We start from the raw sequence: 20874 nt of genomic DNA, 5'->3' as shown, positions 1-20874 counted from the left end.
AATTTCGAACGGCAACTTGTTTGCGGCATCCTAACAGCATTGGGCCAATTAGCAGATGGATGTTTTCTGCCTTTCCCCTCCACATCATTGCTCTGATCTCTCAGCCAGGGACCGACTTTTTGGGGATGCTGCAAAAGTTAGATCTTCTCTAAATCAACGCTGCAGGTTTCGGTTCCTGGCCGATTGCTACCACACCGCTATATATCAGCAACAAGTTATAGTTGACAGTTGGAACTTTTAAACAGATGCCAGCATAACTTTGCTATTAGGATATAAATTCCATTAGTGGGATTGACACCGAGACGAAGCGGGTAATCTATCTTGTTAGCGAATGAAATGCGGAATAATTTGACGCTGTTCTTTTGTCGTGCACGGTTCGCTATGAAAATTCATAGAATATTCTCAGAAATGATTTTTTTTTATTTTTGAAAACTGTTTTGAAATTTCTCGTTAGACTACATCTTCATTCTCTACTGATAAACAAAAGCTGTTACCATTCGCCTTGAGATAATCTGAAATTGTACCTAATTTAGTTTTTAACGTTGGAGTGATTTACATCCACCATTTAGTGGGTAAATTGTGCGCGCGAAACCTAGCCTCGCATCCATCGTCATTTTGAATGATGTCTGGGACCACTTGAAGATCATTTGACTCCATCCAGAAGAGCTTTCCAACACCCCGGGACAGTATTAAACGGTGCTTGAGTCTTTCAACCTTTGACCCACCCATACATTTTCCAAGGACGCTTTCGCCCCCTTTCAGCTTGGTTTGGGAACATGGAAGCAAGCAAGGCAAGAAAAAAGATTGCTCTCTTTTCGATGGCGACGGAGAAGAGTGATGCCAAAGTCGGTAGGAGCCAGAGCAGATGATTATGAAGGGCAACATTCATGTAAACCAAACCAACTGTTAGCCAGCCAGCCAGATCCTTCAGAACGCAGAAGGCAAACCAGCTTTAAACAACCTGCAGCCATTATTTTTTCTGCCGAGCAGAACGTACTGGGAATTGCTTCCCAACTTTGGTTTGCGGGGAACAGAAGGAGCTATCATTCAACTAAAAAAGCGCCACCGTTCAGTGCTTGGAGGAAAGTGAAGCAGAGGGAAAAACTTTTGATCTACTTTTTATCTGGTCACAGCAACGCCATCAAACATGCTGCTGCTGCTGCACAAACCATCATCATCAGCGATTTGGGTTGGTTGCAGAGCGAGAATATTTAGCAGTACTAAGTTTGTTGGTTCTAGGGTGAGTGCTCCTACTTTGGACCTAGAGCCTACTTTAGTCCTAAAATGCCGAAAATTGAAAATAATTCATAGTGCTGGCATAAAATAAAGATATTCCTATGCACACAATGAACTCTTATTCTTCCTGAACCCTACCATACCGTTTTTTGCCATTAAAAGTCTTTCTGATAAAAATTTTCAACGTTTTTAAAAATGTACCTCTTCGTCAGTTGTAAATCAGATAGCTCATTTAGTGGGGCGCGTATTGAGAAATTACAGTGTTTAAGGAAAAATCACGATTTTTTACTTTCAAAGCCAAAGTTTAAATGGAAATTACTTCCACTGTGAAGAATATGAACCATACTACCCATTTTTCCAAAAATTCATGAAAATCAATGGAAAACTCGGAAAATTTGCAAAGGGTCCAAATATAGGAAACTCTCGACTTTGATGTTCCATGTTTAGACCTGATGTCATCAAATCTTTGTATCAAAACCAACAAATCAACAATTTTTGCGAATTTTTAATTGGGGCATAATTCAGAATCAATATTGATTATTTCCAACATTTTTGCCAGATTTACGCAAATAAACTATAGGTAAGTAAACTCAATCAAGTTTCAGCTATCGTTTTGCTGATAGAGCTGACGGGGAATAAAAGTGTTTGTGATATTTATAACAGAAATATTAGTTTTTTAAGTATTAAAAAGCTGTAATACTATTTTATGATTGTAATTGATTTAAGTTTACATTTACAATAAATTTGTTTAATTATTTTCGAAACATCAAATTTTTTATAGGAGTTTTAGTTCTAGGTCCAATGAAAGGAACCGGTCCAGTACCAAAATAGGAACAGTAGGTTCAAAGTTGGAAATTTAAATCATCCATATCTTTGCAAATCTCTCAATAATGGCGAAACCCATGTTGAAAATTTTCATTGAAACTTGCAGATAAGATCATGACTTATAAATGAACTTCCTGGAGGATATAAATTTCCCGTCCATTCGTGAAAAAACCTCGATTATTTAAAAACCACCGCTTAATGGGTCCAAAGTAGGGCAACTAACCCTAGTTTTATTTAGGAGGTGCCAGTTTTCGGAACGACAACGACGAAGGACGCGAGACGCCAGCCAGCATTCTATGGGAAAAGTTGATGTGGCTGATGATGGTTCTAGGAAAGGCGTTTATAAATTATTATGCACTCAAGCGAGATATGGAAGCCGAGCGCGCTTCGGGATAGAATGAATGCCATCAATCAGCGCATTCTGCTCCAGTTGTTGTGAGTTAGCTTGGCGCTACTATGTATGAACATCAGAAGCTGGCAGTCAGTGATGGCATTGGAACGATGGAATGTTTTTGCCGTATAATTCTTGATGTTTGTGGATAAAATCCTTGTGCAAGTTGCCAATGGCGAAGCTGTTTCGTGAAATGCTTCGATAATGTGCTGTCATTTTGAATTTAAAGTATCGTGAATAATTCCAAATTCCAGTGTTTTTTTTTCAATTGCATTCTAGTTTTTTTGTCTATAAAATTGGGTTTAAAAAAGTTAAATTGGAACTGCGAAAAATGTGTGAAAATGTGAAAATATGTGAGAATAAAGAATGTAGTTTTAGAAAAATTAAATCTCGATGTTTCTCACACTGAAGAAAAAATACCATAGCATCAAGAGTATTCTTATTAAGAAGGTATAACGGTTATTTTCCAAAGCACATTCTCCATCCTCACATGGATACATTCCAGAAGAATATGCCAATTGCGACGTAACGACTTCAATAAATTTTGTTTAGAAAACTGTTTCATAGATATTAACATGAATTACCACCTTTAAGGTTATTAATATATTTTTTGTACGCTATATATCTTAAATTTTATACACGATTGGTGTCAGAGCATGTTTGGTTATGTGTGTTACTTCACAACGTAATTTTTAAGAAAAAATTCTATTCAAATTCTTTCTTCTGTTATAAACTGTTATAAACTTAAACATTTACCACATACTGTGGTATTGTTCACTTGTTTTGATCCTCAAATCTTTTATGAATACGAAAATTTTATAAGGTACACCGGGGTAAGTGTGGACGCGGGGTAAGTGTGGAATATGGCTATTAAAACAATACTCTGCACCAGGGCCGTAGGAAGAACCGACTCATGGGGGGGAGGGGGGGGGGGTTGGTTTGGGCGACTGATTTTTCTCTGAGCTTTTACCCAACAAATACAAAAAAAAATTATGTTTGTTACTATATGTTTATTCATTTTTAAGTACTTTTACATTAAAAGTTTGCGTATTTAATAGTTACTTTAGAAAATTTGTCCTAAATCTAGAAAGTGAGCTAAATTCGCTTCCATTGATGGTTAAAATCTTTGATTTTTGTTAAGAGTCCAGTAGATTTAACTTTGTGGATTTGAGCATAAAATAAGCTCGTTTCAGCAGAGTCTTCCATTTCTAAATAAAAAAAAATATTTCTATACTCAAATCAAACAATTCTACAAACTATTTTTCAAATTCAAATATTTTAACCTTTGATGAAATGAATCAAATTTCCAAAAAAAAAATGTAAGAGATAAAAATCATTAGATTTTCCGATCAAATTTTCAAATGTAACACAACACTTCCCGTTACGCAAATATCTGTGTTAAATTAGCAGAATTTCGTCTACTGGTTTCTGAAATATAAAATGCCAAATTTTCATGTCCTTAATGTGTGAATAATGTCAAACAATGCACTGGGAAAATATAAATTTTTGTGCTGATTTTTAGGTGAAGATTTATCTTTACCAGTAAATATTTTTTATAAAGAATCAATTCCATAATGAAAATCCTGTGATTTTGTTTAGTAAAATTTGTTTTTTTGCGGATAAAACACAAAACTCAAACTTTTACCAATAATTTGTGATTTTAAGCTGAATTGTGTTCACAAACTAATTTAGTTTAAAAAATTTAAATCTGGAAATGAAATTGACAAGCAATTTTAACGCATTAAGAACCGCGAAATCTATGACGCGAAACACCAAAATTCAACATTCTATATCTCAGAAACCCTGGATTAAATTTAACATTTTTAATTAACGGCAAATGTTGTGTTCAATTTTGTCGAATAAAGTTTAACACTTAAATTCAGTCCATTCAAGTTATTCTTCGAAGTGTAGAACAATGTTGGCAAGCGAAAAACGAGATATCTCTTGCACTTTAAACTTTTATCCGAATTTCCATACGATTTCTGAAATGTCCAATATATACGATTTCCGAATCATCAGATCCGAGTTTTATGAGCCCTCATTCATGAATTTTAATTCTGTAGTTCAGGTTATCTAAATTCAATATTCAAATTAATTATTTTTGATCTTCATTGTGAATCAGGATTAAAATATAAATTTAAATAGATCTGAATCTTACTTTTCATTGACATTTGCCATTACCATTTCGAAGCATTAAATTTTCGAATTTTGTGTAAGAATTAAGCTCAAGAGCTAAGAATTTGAATATAAAACAAAATTTTTCTTTGTTCCATATTCGGAAAACTATTACCAAAATATTGAAAATACATATGATCTCGAAAAACATTATTCAAATTTGATATGAAATGCAAAACCAAATTTAAACCATGATTTCAAAGCAGCTTTTCATTTCTAATTTCTTATAATTATTCGAACTGAAAATCAAGAATCCTGAACAGGACTGAATCCAAAATACGAAAATAAGAATACAATTCTGGTTATGGGAATTATGGAATCAGAACCTTCAAAACAGGTTTAATTTAACTCGATGTTTCATATTCAGACCTGAATTTCGATGACCGAGTGAGAAAATTTTAAAAAATTGTTGCAGAATTTTGGACTTGAGATGGGTTTTTGAGGTTTTGGCATTAGTTTTTAGTCTAGATTGTTACTCTTGATTAATCTTACTCTTACTCTATTATCATTAGTTGGTTCTGAATTTAAAATTTTGAGTGAAGAGTAGAATAAATTGCTTGCTAAAACTAAAAAACTAACTAAAATTTTGTCTCCAAACCCTACCTGGGGTAAGTGTGGACGGCTTTATAAAAACTTGATGTTTACACATTTTTTTTTAATTTTCTGTCCTGCATTCAATACAATTTAGCTATATTTAGCATTCGGACCATGAAAAGTTGGGTAAAGTACTTGTTTGTTCTGTGTTTTTGATAAAATCGGATCTCGTGAGTTGCAACATAAATTACACACAATAATAATTGAAATATGCCTAACTAATAGTAACTAATGACCTTTTTTCAAAGTTTTGAACGTTTCGAGCAATAAAGTAATGTATTTAACTAAGAAAACACAAATTTGTTGAAAATTTCTTGAGAAATCAATGAGAAAATCTACCGTCCACATTTACCCCATAATGCGGGGTAAGTGAAGACACCTGCAGTCCATTACAATTTACGTGATAACTTTTCTCGCTTTGCTTCTGCCAAGCTCATTTTTTCAGCGTTTGTGAAGAACATGTTCTGTATCACATTGAATGTAATTTTATCGAAATTGCTCCACTGTTGATTTTTTAATGATTTTTTAAAGTTGAACTGTACGAAATACCGTCCACGCTTACCCCGGTGTACCTTACAGCTTTTTTCTTTTCTGAAAATATTTCCATATTTCGGTAATTTTAAATTGTTCATGATTTTCATACTCCACCAATTTCGCTTGTGAAATTTCATTTAAGGTTTTTGCAATAATGTGTTTAAAAGATTTTTGTTACATTTTTTTTCTATATTTAACCTTTCTTTGCTGTTAGGGTCAATATGACCCGAACTGTACTTTCTTGATGCGATTTTTAGGAACTGTTCAAGCTAGATATTTACATGCAATTTTTTGTCTTTTCTTAAAATTAAGGAGCTTAAAAATTTATAGTTTTAAGATTTTTGAACAGGGTTACCAGAGTCATACAGAAATAAAACGGACAATTAGCCGGTTAAGGTCATATAGACCCAAATTACTTTTTTGGATAAATCAAAACTACTTAATCGATTTTTATAAACTGTACCATTTTGAAATCGTCCAGATATCTACTAAAGCTGCTTTTAGAAATGGGACACTTTCTTCTGCTCATAGCTCATTTACTAGTAATTGGAACTTCAAAATTTTGACAGCATTTTGCTGCCTGTGAAAAATACTATCCAACCTATTTTTTCAAAATTTAAAATTAACACGTTGTTGAGATATTTGCGATGCAAGAGAAAAAGAAAAAAATAATTTTGCACAGTTTCCTTCAAAATCCATCATTGCTGGCAAAACCATTGATTATTCAAAGAATTACTGCATGTGAGTGGTGGAAAAGTATAAAAATACTGTCAAAAATGTCCACAAATCTAAAATCAAGCATTGGAGTGAAGCACATGATTGGCAACTACGGTTAGGAGTCATCAGAAAAATCAAGACTCATACAAGAATTTTTAATTTTGAATAAACGAAAAACTAGGTGTAGATCGCTGGAATGTCCAACAATTTTTTCTCCGATAAGCTGAATGTACTGCTTAGTTATGATTCATTCAAACTTAACCTCAAACTACAAAGTTTTGCCAGTTCCAGAGCTCGTAAAGCTGTATAGCCGGTACCGAGGCATAAGGACAGGTGATTTCTGATGGACGACAAAACTTGTGAAAACCCCTTTTTCAAACAAATTCCAGCGTTTGAATCCTATAACATGGCTGCTCGTGGCATATTAAAGTACGTATTTGCTGGTTGTTTTGTATAAAATATAATGATTTGCCAAGATTCTGCCCTTGTGAAAAAAAAAACAAACTATTTTCAGAACGAAAACTTCGGTTTTCGCTGTTTTTAGAAGCCTAAAAAGAGTAATCTTGTATGTACACTTCGCAACCTTTACTAATCGATTATACTTTAAGTTCAATCTCATGATGGTTTTACTTCGTTATTGTAATTTTTTCCAGAAGAAATTTCAATAAAATTGCGTTGAAGTTGCTCAAAAATAATCAGTTTCTTTTAAAAGAGAAGTATTGGACCGAAAAGAAGCAGAAAATGAAGGAAGAGGATGCAGCCACCTAAAAAACAGATTTATGAAGTATAAGTTAGAAAAACTGATCAATATTATGAATGAAAAAAATCGTCCGTAGGCCGATGGGAGATACCAAGAATAAAGTAGGAATTTTTCTAACAAAAACGATAAATATTTTTTTTTTCAAATTTTTTCATGAACCTTCATTTCCTTCATAGAGAATATTTCGACCAAATTCGACCATTTTTAAAATTATGGGTATGTTTTTATGGTCTTCAGAAGTCGACTTTAGGTCGTAAGTAGAAAGTTCTTAAAAATTGGGTATTTTGCAACAAACATAACTCGCTCTGCTAAAGTAGAAACTGATTAACTTTTGATTGATATGAATTCAGATTTAGTCATGAATATCGAATTCCAATAAGACTAGACTAAGCTTGCAAAATCGCCCAGATTTTGCCCATATCTTTATTTGCAAAATCAAACAAAAGTTTAAATTGAGACATTAATACTATGTATTTTGCGTCTAAATTTTTTGAGTAAATTGTATCAAAATAATGAGAACGATTTTTTTTTAAGCTAAAAATATGATTTGAAATTGACTGATGTATTTCGAAAAACAAAAGTCAAGTGTTTTTGTTAATGATTTTCATTCAATAAATTTGATATTGGCGAATTTTAAAAAAAAAACCCGAATTTGCAAAGCCCGAAAAAAAAATATCTAGAAAGCTTTGGCTAGAATTATTCCGGATTTTAAGGTTTCAAATTGGCTTATACTCAATGAAATTCGATGTCTGTGATAAGAATTTGGATTCTGTATCAAATCCAGTTTATTGTTACTGAACTTCAGTTTGGCTCATCATTGAAAAAATCCTGACTCGAACCTCGGTTTTGCATTTCAAACTCATCCAATTCGGAATATGAAAAGAAAATATTTAAAATTACAAACCATTTTAAAAATTTGAAATTTTATTTTTGATTGTTATGCAGAACTGGATCTAAAGAAAAGTTCATGGTGCTCCAGAGTCTCAATTAAAATATAAGATTTATGGTTGAGAAATCTGATCCAAATTTCGCTTTTCGGCTCATAATTAGTAACAATTATTATCTGTAACTTAGATTAAAAAATCGTTTTCAAATTCGGAATTCAGATTTCGAACTCAGGTTCAAAAGGCAGTATTAAAATATCAATGTGAATTTTTTTTATTAATTTAAATTACAGGCGATTGCAGTTTCATAATTTTGATTCTGGGTTCAAAACTAGAATTTTATATTCAATCAGTGTTAGTTTGGGACATAAACCAGAAAAAGTCACAAAGGTAAAATAAATTTTTATTTTAGAGAAAACTAGATTTTTTTTAGTTCAACCGAAAACATATTTTTTACTGGTTTTTTGCAGTTTTTTATTAAACAAAGCGTTAAACCAAAATCTAAAATTTTAGTCGAGTTTACAAGAGTAGAAAATAAAATTGAATTGAGCCGTTAACCTTATCTCTTTCATTTCTTTCATTCCTAAATATTTGGAATTTTTTAATAATGCTTCAAATGGCCATGCTTGTGGTAAAAAAACTAGCTTACCAACTTCTTTTTTATTTAAGAAAATATAAAAAGTTTTTCTTTAAAATGAAATCTCCGAATCCAAAATTTATTTTTTTTAAACTTCTTGTTAAAAATGGCTTCCTCTAGAATTTATTTTCAAAAGTTGGAAATTTAAAAAAAATCTTGACTATTAATGTACAATAACTCAAACCTGAACAATTATATAGAAACTTCAACTTTTTTACTATTCTTTAAGTATGCATTGTTCAATCAAAACTGTTATAGAAAAAAATATTGTCACCAAAAGACCCCCCCCCCCCATGAGCCAGTTCTTCCTACGGCCCTGATATTATTAGAAACACAATTCATTAATAAACCCAGTTTTATGAAAATCAGCTGATTACACTGGGTGACAGCCAAAAAACAGTCTGGGGTTTCTCAGCTGATTTATACTAATTTTTGTGTCCTGAGTTAGAATATCACATTGATTTTGCTGTATCAGGTCAACTTTTTGAGATACAGCCATATGGCTATATACGCTTCAATATGCTAGTAATAGGGGTTTTGACCTGATTGAACAAAACCATGGTCATTTTCGGACTCAGGGCGTCAATATTAGTCTAATTCAGTTGGGAAACCCTGGACTATTTTCAAAAAATCTTTTTTTGTTACTCAGTGTTATTCAGTAAAAAAAAACAATGAAAAAATCACTGATTTTTTGGTTTTTCTTTAATTTCTTCCTTTAGAATCTTTCTTAGGATGAATATCAAGTTTTTGCTGTAGAAGTCAAATGTTAATTTCGATGTTAACGCATGGACAGGGCCGTAGGAAGAAACGTCTCACTGTAGGGAGGATTTTTTTTTAAAATGATACTTTTTTCATAAATTTTTTCATCGGTTCGCTTTGGTTCGAAGACCTAACAAAAAATTTTTTTGAAATAAACCACAGGAAAATGGAATTTCGACCAGAATATGTCGCATGTTTTTATCATTAAAAAGTTTTTGTTAAAAATTGATTTCATTATTGAATTTCTGTGCGAGATGTTTTTATATTCAAATATAAATTTTCCATAAAAGAAAATCATCAAAATTACTTAAATTTATTCCAAATTTGTGATTTCCAGCTGAACTGTCAATTAATTGCAGAGCTCGAATAGAATGGAGCTTATTTCTGATTATGAATTCTGAACCTGAACTTCATGTTTGAATACGATTTCTAAAGCTGAATCCCAAATTCTTAAACTTTAAATCACAATCTCCCTCAGTCGAAAATTTTTAAATTAAATTCTGAATTTTTGGTTTTTTTTATTTGGTATTTATTCGTACTCTGACTTTTGAGTCTGAAAAAATGAAGAATATCGAAATATGAGTGATTTTGAGTTTTAATTTCTAAATCACCATTATAAAGCTTATTCATGCTGGAAATCTGCAATTGAGGTGATAATTTTAAATCTAAATGTGGATCAAAATTTTTAAAACAATTTCTTATTTATTTGTTTCATTTATTTGGAAAAAAAACAATAATTGGTGACAAAACTTTTCCTGTAGCATTTTTTTTTATTGAAAAATGCACACATAAACAATAGTAAAAAAAAAGAAGTGATACTAAAAGTATCTCATTATTCGTGTTTAAGTTCTTTCATATTAATAAAAATTAAATTCATATAATTTAAAATCAATACTTTCGGAAATGAGTCCTAAACGTGTTGTTTTTTTTAAAGCTTTAAAACATTAAGGAGGGATCTTGAAGGCTAGAATATCTAGAATGATAAACTGGATACAGATTCCACAATTCGGTCGCAGGCAACAAATTTTAATTTTTATTAAAAAAATGGTTTCAGAACATCGGAAACGTTTCAAACCAAAGCTCACCAGATATTTTCCGCACTAATCCAAAAAAATTGTTTTTGATGCAAAATGCTTGATTGTTATCAAGCAAATCAAATTTTTCTTTGGTTTTGCAAATATAGTAAAAACATTCGGGCAAAATCCAGGCAAACTTAGTGAGTCTAATCCTATTGAAAATTCGATATTTGAGACTAAGGACTAAATTCATGCACCAAGTTGTTTTGTGAATTACTTTTGATAGCGTTTTTCGAGTACAGTTTTTGAGTATCTATCAGCAATTGAAAAATTTATTGAAAAACTGTAGTAGAATTGTGGACCAAAGATATCATTTCGAGGTTTTGGCCTTAGTTCTAAGTCGAGATTGTTACTCTTGATTCACTTGGTCGTTGATCATTTCTCATCGCTGACATTGTCCCCCTCCTGCGGCAAATAAAGTGGATAAGGTACAAAATCTGATGGCAGTCATCAAACGGAAGGGCCGCCAATTTGGATTAGGTCGACCGGAATCTTTACTGAGTATTTTTCCCGTCTTTTAAGCATACTGAACTTTAAAAAGAAAAATACATGCATTGATTTTCCTTATTAATAGGTAAATAATACATTTACACGCAATTTAGTCTGATCCGAACACCCTTAATAAATGTTGAATCCATTAGCGCTCAGAAAAAGTACTATGCAGACTTAAGTTCGACCACTATGTCTAGGTGGTTGGCTATATGAAGATTAGTTTGAATCTATAATATGTTAAAAAGAGAGCAAAATAAATGAAAAAGAGATTCGTTCTGTTGAAAGATTCCTCCGAGCCATGAATTAGTTATGAACAGAGGGAAACATTAAGCTCAGTCAAATTTTAATTCGATTGTCTCAGGCAATGCATAAATAACACGAAATCGAGCGTAGCGCATTTGTTAGAACTTAAGTGATAAGACTTGTTTTCCATAAAGTTTAATTCGAATGTCCATCCCGAAAGCGATTGCATTATGTATCTTTGAGTTTCTTTCCGGCAGCTGAGCTAAGACAAGTGTCGCCGTGAGGAAATAAGAAAAGTTAATTTGGTCGCGTTGCTTCATGTGGATCGCAAAAAAAATTCGCTCTAGCGCTCGAAATAATCTGATACCGCTGTATTTGTAAATGTGTGCGAAGTTTGGCTACTGCACAACAATATCCGTCGGGTGACCGTCTTCAACAAAAATGCCAGAAATTTTGCTTCCCTCCTAAGAGCAAGTTCACTGGTTGAGATGGAGTTGGAAATTTTGAAGGTTTACATCACATCACAACACATTTGCCGTCCACCGGTGTTGGAAAAATCTGATATTCGAACAGTTTCGTGCTGCAAAATTTGCATCGTATAACACTTTTTGGCTGAGGGTGATAGAAAAACACGATAATTTACAACACCGAACCGAGTGATAGAGCCAGCGTTGCAAAACAGTATTCGTGCGTAAAACGCTTCGGTGCTGCCATCTTTCTTATGTTTGAAACCTCGGTTAAGGGAAAAAAGAGGAAATTAAGCAATCTAAGGATTTTAATAGAAAATATTGTTTTACTTTTAAACAATGCATTCATCACTTAAACTGATACGAATTGCAATGAAGTTAATCAACTGTTTAAAACTTACTGCCAATTTTTTTCATGCCCTTGCCAATCGAATACATTTTGAGGCGCAGAGATGCCAGATAGCTGGGTGAATAAATAAATTCTGTTTGTATGTTTTGTTTTAGCGGTTTTCGGGAGTAGGAAATTGTTTCGCTTTTTTATTTGAAAAAGATATTCCGTCGGAATGTCCGGTAACAAGTTCGGAACGCCGTCTTTAATGGATCCATCAGCTTTAGAAAACGGAACCCTCGCTGTTGATTCGACAAGTGTCAATCATATCAAACGTAAGGCTTCGTATCGAGAGTAAAATTCAGCTTGTGTCTGAAATATCTATACTTTTTATTTGTCACTTACTTAATTATCACTTTGAAAATGAAAGTTTTAGAAAGAGTTCAAAAACTTTATCAACTCGTGTAATCAAATGCCCTCCAATACAAAACTCCTAATTCTGCAGAATACAGTTTAATATTGGGATGCATTATAATTTAAACAATACTTATTCATACATCTAAATTATAAAATTTTCATATTGGCACTACTATTTCAAGTTAATGATCAAGTAAAATGAATTTGATTTCAAATTTCAAACGGTGAATTCAAAATACAAAAAGTCAGTAAAATTACTGAAAAGCAAATTCTCTTGGCATCGCTGGTTGCTTTCAATTTTATACCTACGTATTCTATCACACCGGTGGACGGCCAACTTTTTTGGTCTATATTTCACGATAGAAAAATTCCCATCTGTGCTACAGACGTCAAAATTCCTACCACTTTTTCCCAACACCATTGGACTTGCTCTAAGTAAACTGGTGTGGGTAGAAATTTGAAGAACGGTCCATTCGCATCCGGTCGCTACATTCCGGTTCCGTTCCGCTGTCTCTCGCTCTGCGTGGCTGGAGTTTTTGCGCTAATCTGTTGTCGTAAATAATTGTCATCCAGGGAATAATGGCTTTGACATTAATTTGAGACATTTGAAAAATGTTTTCTAGCAGCAAGATTAGAACTGTGTCTGCTACTTAACTCGAGTTTCTGCTAGGATTCGAAACTTATGAGAGCGATATCTTATGTATGACCGGTTTGTGTACTTCGTTTCGTTCAATACAGTTTGTACTTGCCATATTCAACCCTTTTTGTTCCCAAGTCAAATCTGTGGAACATTTTGCCGGATCCAGATTGCAAATGGTCCAACATCAACGACACAAGATTGAGCAAAACGGGGGAACGATAAAAATTTATCAGCCCCGTCTTGCCGGGAAAATTGTTCGTCCTGAATGTTTCCCGATTCGCCGGGATGCCAACACGAGCAACAGGATTACAACAGGCTGAACCTTCTCAGTAGGTACACTGGTAGAGTGTAGGTATGAAATCAAATTGAACGAATGGAAACGGAACAGGAATGGCAAATGGCGACCAGGGGAAGATAAAAACGGAATGATGGCGTTAAGCGTTCATTGAGCGTTGATGTTCAGTTGCGTTCCCAGGAAAGATGGGATGGGGCTCAGAGAAAAATCGTTAGATGCGCGTGGGAAACAATGATAATGGCAGTTGGGTTGTTGGCATTTATCGGCTAAAGATTTATGCGAAGATCATTGTTTGGCGGAATGTTACGAGCCTGAGCGTTATCATTATTCTTCACTGATTGATCGGAATCGTTAAAAGCGTTCTGGAGACTTCTGTATGGTAGATTCTATACAAGCATTTGTTCGGCTATTTTTATTAAATGAAATTTGAAAACACGAATCGTTTGACATTGCTCCTTATTGTAATTTTTATTATCAGAAGATAAGTCAAATATTATAATTTGGTTCAACTTCTCAAACCAGGAATCAGAAGATATTTGGGTTTGTTATACCCAAACAGCATACAGAGTCATTCACCGCGAGCGAGTTAGGTGTTCGGAAATAAAATTGTGTTTTGTTACAGAATTTGAAAAAAAAATGAGCCACGAGGAAGAATGACCCTAACGGGTTAAACTCCTTTCAAAAAAGAATAAAAAATGAGCCGATTGAAAATAAAATCTTATATGAAAAACAGTTCGATGAATTTAAAATAAAATCATCAGTTGAGAGGACAACCTGGTGAGAAAGAAAATTCAGGCGGGATGTGTCGACCAGATGCAAATTTTCTGAAAGCACAAATGATCTTGATTGTGATTTTCTATCAGTGTTAAAAGCTCAAACTGAAAAGAATGTATTATGTATATGTATTGTGAATACGTCTATCTGTCGATTGAATGTTCACTCGTAAACCAGAACAAACTTGTTTCAGTCGACTGCTACGAAAGTCTCTTTCCCTAGACCTTTTTGTCACTCTTGTTATTTTATGAGCATTTAGCATTCAATTCGTGTCATCGAAAGTTGCTGATAATTTCAGTAGGCATTTCGGTAGTGAATTTTTAATAGCTTAAATGCGCCAAATGTAAACAGATGGAGTTATCAGTTGGGTGATAAAGTACGTTCGGAGACCTACAGTGTCGGGCAATAGAATTGGACCGCTCTATTGCAAAATATTCAAATCACTTTTAAACTGCCAATTCAAATATAATAATATGCGACACCTAGCGGCAAGCACTTATTGTAGTATGCCAAGTTTGTATACTGCACGTTTGTTGCAATCAAAGCAATCCGTTTGTTCTACTCGACCAGAAAGCTGTCAGAGGGTGAAAAAAGTCGCGTCATGAAATAAGACCAGTTCATCGGTTCGGCTGTTCCGGCATTTTCAGCGCTCTAGATTTGAAGAAAAGGTGTTGTTTTCGGTGTTGTTTGTCCATTTTCGTGTCCTGGTAAGTATTTCCCATAAAATTAATCATGTAAATCATGAAAACAAACAAAAAAATAAAGATTTCCTTCCTTCTACTCTGTTTTTAGCGAAAAAGCGATGGGTCGGGCACAGCACTGTACGGAGGTTCAGCGAGCGATCATCAAGGCTGGCAAAAGCCAACGCGAGATTGCCGAATACTTAGGAATAGAGATGTACCGAATAGTGGTATTCGGCGAACGGCCGAATACCGAATATTGACCTTTTCAACTATTCGGCCAAACGAATATTCGGCCGAATATTCGGCCGAATATTCGGTCGACTATCCTGTTGAGTTTTCAATAGAAATACTGCTATTTTTAATTCTATTTCTAATTGAAATCTTCTATTACTGCCACCTTAATGCCCCTCATGTTTTTAAGTCATTTATTCCCAACCAGATGTATCAGATCTTTTTTAAGTAGAGGTGTCTTTGATTTTCGAAATGTCATTATTAGCTGAAAGGACATCAGATGACTTGTCGCTTCTAGGACGTTTATCACAAGAGTGATTGGGTTCCAGTTAAATCTAGGACAAAACATGTCAAAACTGGTGCCAAGCTTTTTGGAATTGCATTTTTTATATCGCATTAGATGAATGTCTAATTTTTGCTAAATGTCATCAAAATAGTTGTCAAAAAGTACGATGATCTTTACCCTAAAGCATACAATACTTTCTACGACATGATTCCAAACGATCGAATCTGAACGATTTTTTGAAAAACTTGTAAAAAAAGAAAAAAATTGAACAGAAACTAGGCCATATTCTCAAACATACAAGAGCAAAAAGAAATAAAATTACTTAAAATTTTTCATCGAATTACAACAGCAGTGTTCAAATCGTATCCTATGAATAAATTTACTTTAAAAAATCGGTTTTGTAACACAAAATTTGAAAAATTTCAAAAAGACATTTGAATTTTTTCTATTTGATTTAGCAAAAAATTGGAAATAACCCGGGTAAATCGGAAAAGTTTTTAAAATATGTGGCCATCCCTGTAAGATTTAACTTTTTTCGAATTCCTTATTTTGTTGTGGTCATGCCTGGATAAATCAAGAAAATTTGGAAAAACGATAATCAAAGTATACAGCAATGTACAGTGAAAAATACACGGATACATCCAAAATGTTTTGCTAAAATCATAAGTTTTTGATGATTTTGAAGATTTGTCAACATTTATTTTGGATATTCTATAAATTATCCAAAATCAGTTGAAAAAATTGACAAGTCTCTTCTTGTGTAAATTTAAAAAAATAAATATTCGGCCTATTCGGCCTATTCGGCCGAATATCTAGCTCAACTATTCGGTGAGCCGAATATTCGGCTTAACGGTTTTTTGGCGGTATTCTGCGCCGAATATTCGGCCGACCGAATATTCGGTACATCTCTACTTAGGAAGGTCGAAAACTTTCGTTTTCAACGCGCTTCACAGCACCGGCAAACGGGATCTGACCGGCCGCCCCGCAAAACGACGCCGAAGGACGATTCGGCAATCAAGCGGGCCTCGCAAAAGGACCCTTTCAAAGCGTCCAAGCAGATCAGAGACGAGCTGAACTTATCTGTGAGTTCCCGGACGGTTCAGCGACGGTTGGCGGAGAAGGGACTAGGAGGAAAAAGTCCCCGGAAGGTGCCGATGCTGACGTTGAAGCACTTGAAGGCGCGGCTGAAGTATGCGAAGGACTACTTCAATTGGGTCGGCTTTGACGGAAAGAGTTGGGTCCATCGCCCACTCGGCTGTGCGTATATGCCCCAGTATACAAATAAAACATTCAAACATGGAGGAGGTAGCATCATGGTGTGGGGGTGCTTTTCTTGGTACGGGGTGGGTCCCTTGTACTGAAATGACCGGATTATGGACCAGCATCTCTACGCCCAGATACTTCGGGAAGTAATGCTGCCACACGCCGAGTGGGAGATGCCCCTAAAGTGGTAGTTCCAGCAGGACAACGACCCCAAAACCCCAAACCCCAAACCGCTAAAACGGTTAAAAAGTTGTTCCAGGATAATAAGGTAGACGTTATGGAGTGGCCAGCACAGTCCCCTGATCTCAATCTTATAGAGAGCCTATGGGAAATAGTTAAACGTAAGGTGTACACCGAAAAATCAAAAAAACAAGCAGCAGCTACGGAAGAGAATCCAGGCGGTGTGGTACGCTATCTCAGTAAGAACGTGCCAAAAGCTGGTGGAGTCGATGCCGAACCGGGTTTTTTTTTTTTTTTTTTTTATACGGGATTTTCATCCTCTGGGATGATTCATCCCTACAATGCCGAACCGGGTGCGAGAAGTGATGCGTAATAAGGGTTATACCATCAAGAACTAACCCTGCAAATCCATCACGGTATGAATTTCCTTTTTTTTTTTAAATTTTTTTTACCATGAATTCTCAAGCGGTCCTATTTCAACTGCTCAGCCAGGGAATTTACAAATGTGATGTGCACGTGACTCCGTGTCCTTCATTGGAGGTAGACGCTTGGGGTTCCCGGCTGGTAAATTTATCATGACTATTTTGCTACAAGGGTTAGGATTGGTCAGGATAGTGGCAGGAAAAGGGATTGCAAAGCACAAGGATAATTTCCTATCCTAAGCTCCCAAGAGTCCATGTTAGTAGGTTTTACCGTGCCTACGTCGCGTTGCTTTTGGAGGTTGTCTTGGGAGTGCAATGCAAAAAAAATGTTTTTTTTTATGGCGAAGCAAAGAGGCATCGAACCCCCCGACTAACCAAACTGTCTATATGCCGTAAGACTTCGTCAAGGTGGGTTGATGTCACTAAGCTGAATTAACTTAAGATTCATTGAAGCGAAATAACCAGTGATGGTAAATTTCTCCCGTCACGCTTGACCCGACTAGTTTTGTTTCATCAAACGACTGGCACTGTTCTCAATTGACGGAGCCTCACTACTCGCACGACGGATAAAGCACGACAACAATCAACATTTCTCCATCATCGACTGGCGAAGCTCCTACACAAGGTCAAAATTTCTCCTGAGAGTGACTGGCAAATCTCTTCACACTTCGATCGGCTGCTGACGGCAGGTACAACTAATTGAACGACTTGCTGGCAGAGAGCAACAATAGCAATAAAAACCGAAAACGGGCTTGCTGGCAGAAGCAACAATAATAATAAATTCTTTTCTTTTTTGTCTTCGGTCGTTTTCGTCACCGGTCGTTTGAATGCGATTGCTTGACTAGGTCATTCTTTTAGCTTCAAATGACTGGGGAATGAATGACTGGCAAACGAAGTGACTGGTCGTTAAGGAACAGTCAATTGAGTTTGACGGACCAAGAGGCTTCACAGTCACAGCTTCACGCCTCATGACGATGACTTTTGCCAAGCCTGAAAATAACTTAAGATGTTTCTTGAATGTGGATAGGTTTCTAGCGTTTTTAATTTCCATTGGGAGTGAATTAAAAAGAGTCATTCCGCGGTGACTCTTTTTAATTCATATGACAAAAATATGTCAAAATTATAACAAAAATATGTCATAAATTTAACTATAAAATGACAAAATTTCGATTTACCTTTGTCAAAAATATGACAAATGTGATTAAAATGAAACAAAATTATGAAATAAATACAACAAATATGACAAAATAATTACAAAAATATACAATAAAATGACAAAACAAGCCAAATTTATGAAAAATGTTATCAAAATCGACAAAAACTTACAGATACCACATCTGTTGTTTTCTTATCACTTTGTCGCATTTTTTTTCTTTAAATTATAAAATTTTTGCCATATTTTAATCCTAATTTTGTCATATTTGTCAGATTTTTGTCAGTTCATCAGTGTTGCCAGAATTAATTACGATTTTTGTTTAAATTTTTTTTCCATACATATTTCCTAGAAATTTTCAAAATTTTTGAGAGTTGCGTATGAGTTATCCGAATGGGCTGAAATTTGGTCAAAAATTGACCATTGATAGTATCAAAATTTGGAGTTGGGTTCTAGGTTTCAAGAAAGTCCTACATGTTAACATTTTTTTTTGTGATGGGTTGTTTCTAAACAAAAAACTTCACCTTTCGAGTCCCAACTTTCACACATAAACTTTAAGAATGTCTATACTAAATTGCTTTGAATATCTTACAAAAAAGATGACTGGGTGGAAAAAGCCTAAAACTTTACTAAGATCAAGTGTATGAATGTGCACTTGCCCGTTTAAAACTTTGGGCCTCGAATTTTCACACTCTGCCGAGGTAAAGTTTCTTGAAGTGAAAGTTTTTGTGCCAAACCTAACCCCCAAAACCCCTAAAACCGGATGGTTCAGTCTGCCGGAGGCCATTCGAGCCATCACCCCCCGGTGGCTTATGAAGAGGGAATTTTCTCATTTAAGTAACGGGCGGTAAAAAAGGGTTACCGGTCAATGGGCTGGAAAAAACGGGGTAATGTTTTTTGTGTGGTTTTTTTTTCGGTGCTTCGTTCTCACCACACCGCACCAGCAGCAACTTCTCGGTCTGTGCGCCGGGTGTACTTTTCTGTATAAAATTTGAAATCAGAGCACCAGCCACCAAAAAAAACATGAACGAAAAACCAAACGGCCCCATTTCACATCACACTCTTTGGAGTCTGAGTGGAAAAGCACTTGGCGTGATGTTAACTCGTTTTATGGGGCGCATGTATTTTGCTTTATGAAGCTTGTCGAGGAATGTGCGGTTCATTGACTCGTGTGTGAAGTTTTATGCTTTAAAAGTGTTTTTATTATGAATACTTTGCTTTTGTTTCTTTTTTGTGAAACATTATTGTTTGAAAGATGAATTCTCAATACCATAAAATGCTCTTCGAATTTGAATTTTTCCAAATGCTTCCAAAGTAAACATCTCACAATGCCCGCAAAAACAAAGCCATTCACACCCAATTTTCGACGCAATCATTCCGGAAAAAGCAATCTTCTTTCCTCATTACTGCCCTTCACTTTCAGAACCAGAAACCATTTTCCGGCCACAATCACCACGAGGCAGCCACCTCGCATTTTTCCTCCATCACTGTGGCAGCCACTGGGATTCGTATGGCCAAATTTAATTCCACCACTTTTTATGGCATTTTTGGCGCGCTGTTTATTCAGCTCCTGTCCATTATACTTTCACCCCGCCCAGTTTGAGCCGAACTGCCAGCCAAGAAACACAGCCACATCGCTCCAATAGCTGCACTTTACAGGTTTGCCGGTTTTCTGGTAAATCGGATTCTGTTTTCCTTGAACGGGCGCGCTGTTTTTCTTTTCGCGGGCTTTACCGATATCGTGGAAAAACCTCTGGCAGGGCAACAGCACGCGGAAAAAACAAAAACATCCGCAATGAAGTAAAGCGTAAATGGCTTTTCTGTTGTTTTGTTGTTTTGTTCTCTCTCCCTCGATTGTAATTTGTAGAAAATAAATTCGCCACCTTCTCTAGTTTGGTGGTTTCATGGTCGATTTCCGTTAAGATGATTGTTGATGCTCAGGTATTTGTATGAAATTCAACCTTGAAGTTAAGTTCATCTAGCTGTTGCAGAAACAAGCATTCTAACATCTGGAACTGACACAATGATAAACACTTTCTATTCACCTTCTTGATACGGAAAGTTTGATAGTCTTCGAGTCATGGAATACGACATAAGAATAAGTTATTGTTGAAAAATGAAAAATAAACTGGCAAAACTTAAAACAACTTGCTGCCATTTTATGTTGTTTGTACATATATGGGTCATATTGGGAAGTCCTTGGCCAACTCTGAATATTAAAGCTAAAGAATTTTTCAAAAGCATTTTTAATTTGATGCATATTTTTTAAAGTATAGTCTATGGAGCCACTAGCTGTATGAAAGGTCTACCTAACAAAACACCTTTACTCAGAAATACGCCGCATAGGCACTTATAAATTTATTCATCTTTATTGCTTGTCGATGAATTTGTTTGATCAAATCCATGATAATA

General features: G+C 35.0%; 1 protein-coding gene across 1 annotated transcript in view; it reads right to left on the bottom strand.

The window, feature by feature from the left end:
* Positions 1–20874, bottom strand: part of LOC129744745 (uncharacterized) — a 298023-nt gene that overhangs the window by 225899 nt on the left and 51250 nt on the right. The gene's annotated exons all lie outside the window — the stretch shown is intronic.

This window comes from Uranotaenia lowii, chromosome 2 (assembly GCF_029784155.1).
Source record: "Uranotaenia lowii strain MFRU-FL chromosome 2, ASM2978415v1, whole genome shotgun sequence".
Classification (NCBI taxonomy): domain Eukaryota; kingdom Metazoa; phylum Arthropoda; class Insecta; order Diptera; family Culicidae; genus Uranotaenia; species Uranotaenia lowii.
This window is presented reverse-complemented; position numbering and strand designations above follow the sequence as displayed.